This window comes from Arachis duranensis, chromosome 7 (genome assembly GCF_000817695.3).
Source record: "Arachis duranensis cultivar V14167 chromosome 7, aradu.V14167.gnm2.J7QH, whole genome shotgun sequence".
NCBI lineage: Eukaryota > Viridiplantae > Streptophyta > Magnoliopsida > Fabales > Fabaceae > Arachis > Arachis duranensis.
The window spans coordinates 26239653-26243798 of record NC_029778.3 but is presented as its reverse complement, the minus strand read 5'-3'; the positions used below and the strand labels follow the sequence as shown (position 1 = coordinate 26243798).

Below are 4146 nucleotides of genomic sequence, written 5' to 3'. Positions count from 1 at the left end.
ACGGCCTTCTACTTAGCCAACCAAATCCTCTTCTAAGTCGGTCTAAAACCAAAATATGTCTCTCTCGCATTCTATAGTATCTTGATTGACACGGCAACATCAGCTCTAATCATAGGCAGCATGAAAGCCCATATCACATGATAATCAAGAATTATATGATCACTAGATATTGATGTGGTCAAACAAATATGAGGTCCATTATACCGTTTTACCTCCCAAATACCTTTGTGCTGGCGAAAACTAATCTGAATAAACCATGTGCACCTGTTTCCAAACTCCTTACACTTCCCATAGTACTTACGATGATCGGATTCCAACACTTTGTACTCAACCCCACGGCGGATGCTATAAGTCTTCACGTTTAAGAAGACCTTCTCTTTATCCTAAAACTGTTGACGAACTTAGAACTCAGCTAGAGCTCCTGTATCCTGTGTATCTCTGGTCCCAATTTCAAAAGGCACTCCGGTAACCCCAACTGTGTCATGGTGATGAGTGGACAATTTATACGCTTTTTGGCATTGTTTTTAGTATGTTTTTAGTATGTTTTAGTTAGTTTTTATTATATTTTTATTAGTTTTTAGTTAAAATTTACTTTTCTGGACTTTACTATGAGTTTGTGTATTTTTCTATGATTTCAAGTATTTTTTGGCTGAAATTGAAGGACCTGAGCAAAAATCTAATTCAGAGGCTGAAAAGGACTGCAGATGTTGTTGGATTCTGACCTTCCTGCACTCGAAGTGGATTTTCTGGAGCTACAGAAGCCCAATTGGTGTGCTCTCAATTGAGTTGGAAAGTAGACATCCTGGGCTTTTCAGAAATGTATAATAATCCATACTTTGCCTGAGATTTGATGGTCCAAACTGGCGTTCCAAATCAGCTCAAAACTGCCCGGCGTTAAATGCCGGAACTGGCACAAGAATGGGAGTTAAACGCCCAAACTGGCACAAAAGCTGGCGTTTGACTCCAAGAAAAGTCTCTACACATGAAAGCTTCAATGCTCAGCCCAAGCACACACCAAGTGGGCCCAGAAGTGGATTTTTATGTCATTTACTCATCTTTGTAAACCCTAAGCTACTAGTTCTCTACAAATAGGACCTTTTGCTATTGTATTTACATCTTTGGATCACTTTAGATCTTTTGATCATCTTTGGACGTCTAGTTCTTAGATCATTGGAGGCTGGCCATTCGGCCATGCCTAGATCTTGTTCTTATGTATTTTCAACGGTGGAGTTTCTACACACCATAGATTAAGGTGTGGAGCTCTGCTGTACCTCGAGTATTAATGCAATTACTATTGTTCTTCTATTCAATTCGGCTTATTCTTGTTTCAAGATATCACTTGTTCCTCAACTTAATGAAGGTAATGATCCGTGACACTCATCATCATTCTCACCTATGAACGTGTGCCTAACAACCACCTCCGTTCTACCTTAGATTGAGTGGATATCTCTTGGATCCCTTAATCGGAATCTTCGTGGTATAAGCTAGAATTGATCGCGGCATTCAAGAGAATCCGGAAGGTCTAAACCTTGTCTGTGGCATTCTGAGTAGGATTCAATGATTGAATGACTGTGACGAGCTTCAAACTCACGATTGTGGGGCGTTAGCGACAGACGCAAAAGAATCACTGGATTCTATTCCGACATGATCTCTATTCTGGCATGATCGAGAACCGACAGCTGAATAGCCATGCTGTGACAGAGCGCGTTGAACATTTTCACTGAGAGGATGGGACTGTAGCCACTGACAACGGTGATGCCAAACATACAGCTTGCCATGGAAAGGAGTAAGAAGGATTGGATGAAGACAGTAGGAAAGCAGAGAGACGGAAGGGACAAAGCATCTCCATACGCTTATCTGAAATTCTCACCAATGAATTACATAAGTATCTCTATCTTTATTTTATGTTTTATTCATTAATCCTCCATAACCATTTGAATCCGCCTGACTGAGATTTACAAGATGGCCATAGCTTGCTTCATACCAACAATCTCCGTGGGATCGACCCTTACTCCTATTTTTCTTCAGAATTTTTAAAAATGAATTCTAGAGTTTCAAGGTGATGTTTTCATCATCACCAAAGCTGATTGATTCTCATCAATTTAGCTCTTGAATGCAATGTCCTACTGAAGCTTGAATAGCCATGTCTAATTTCTTTAGACTAAAGCTTTAGACTAACATTGCATGATTCCTGGAATTTTCATTAAGAATTTTGAAACCTTTATTTTCTTCTCCATATAATTTTCAAAAAATCCAAAAAAACTATAAAATCTTAAAACCAAAAATATGTTTTGTTTCTTGTACAAAAAATTTATAAAATCTTAAAATAAAAAATATTTTTATGTTTCTTGTTTGAGTCTAGTGTCTAATTTTAAGTTTGGTGTCAATTGCATGTCTTTATTCTTCTAATTTTCGAAAATCATATGCATTATGTTCTTCATTGATCTTCAAGTTGTTCTTGATGATTTCCTTGCTCTTATCTTTAAATTCTCTTGTCTTGAGTGTTTTGTTGTTTCTCATATGCATTCTCAATTTGTTAGTGTCAGTAGTATACAAACTTCTAAGTTTGGTGTCTTGCATGCATTGTTTATTTGATCTTAGTTTCATTTTGATTATTCCTCATCATTAAAAAATTCAAAAAAAAAATTTAATTTGTGTCTTTTCAAGTCAATAATACAGAGAATTGAAGATTCAGAACATACAGTAGAGGAATTACACAGAAAAAGCTGGGCATTCAAAACGCCCAGTGAAGAAGGAAAACTAGCGTTTAAACGCCAGCCAGGGTACCTGGCTGGGCGTTTAACGCCTAAAGGGGTAGCATTTTGGCCGTTAAACGCTAGAATGGATACCATTCTGGGCGTTTAACGCTAGGATGGCACAAGAGGGAAGATTTTGTTTTTAATTCAAATTTTTTTCAAGTTTTCATAATTTTTCAAAATCAATTTCTTTCCATTTTCAAAAATACTTGCTAACAATTAATGATTTGATTCAACATTTCAAGTATGTTGCCTTTTCTGTTGAGAAAGGTTTAATGTTTGAATCATATCTTTTAAATTTCTTGTTAGCCAAGTCATTAATTTTAAAAATCAAATCTTTTTAAATTGTTTTTCAAATCGTATCTTTTTAAAACTATATCTTTTCAATCATATCTTTTTAATCACATCTTTTTCAAAATAGTTTTCAATCATATCTTTTTGATTTCTACTTTCAAAAATCTTTTTCAAAAATCACTTTATTTCTTTCCCAACTTTAATTTTCGAAAATTTCTTCCCCTCTTCTCTCATCCTTCTATTTATGGACTAACACTCCTCCTCAATGCACAATTCGAACTCTATGTTTCTTGATAAGTTTGAATTCTTCTACCTCTTTCTTCTAGTTTTCTTTTCCTCTGACACCTCAAGGAATCTCTATACTGTGACATAGAGGATTCCATACTTTCTTGATCTCTTCTCTTTCATATGAGCAGGAGCAAGGACAAAAGCATTCTTGTTGAGGCTGAACCTGAACCTGAAAGGACCTTAAAGCGGAAGCTAAGAGAAGCTAAAGCACTACTCTCTGGAGAGGACCTAACAGAAATCTTCAAACAAGAAGAAGACATGGCAGCCGAAAACAACAACAATGCCAACAATGCAAGGAAAGTGCTTGGTGACTTTACTGCACCTACTCCCAACTTCTATGGGAGAAGCATCTCTATCCCTGCCATTGGAGCAAATAACTTTGAGCTTAAGTCTCAATTAGTTTCTCTAATGCAACTGAATTGCAAGTTCCATGGACTTCCATTGGAAGATCCTCATCAGTTTTTAGCTGAATTCTTGCAAATCTGTGACACTATCAAGACCAATGGGGTTGACCCTGAGGTCTACAGACTTATGCTATTCCCTTTTGCTATAAGAGACAGAGCTAGGATATGGTTGGACTCACAACCTAAAGAAAGCCTGAACTCTTGGGAAAAGCTAGTCAATGCCTTCTTGGCAAAGTTCTTTCCACCTCAAAAATTGAGTAAGCTTAGAGTGGAAGTCCAAACCTTTAGACAGAAGGAAGATGAATCCCTCTATGAAGCTTGAGAAAGATACAAACAATTGATCAGAAAGTGTCCTTCTGACATGCTTTCTGAATGGAGCATCATAGGTATTTTCTATGATGGTC

At 36.9% G+C, this 4146-nt stretch overlaps 1 non-coding gene across 1 annotated transcript; it reads right to left on the bottom strand.

Moving 5' to 3' along the window:
* Positions 1-4001: 4001 nt before the first annotated feature.
* On the bottom strand, positions 4002-4109 carry LOC127741000 (small nucleolar RNA R71). The gene has a single exon (XR_008001855.1). It is a non-coding gene; the product is annotated as a small nucleolar RNA R71 (small nucleolar RNA).
* Between the last annotated feature and the right edge of the window lie 37 nt (positions 4110-4146).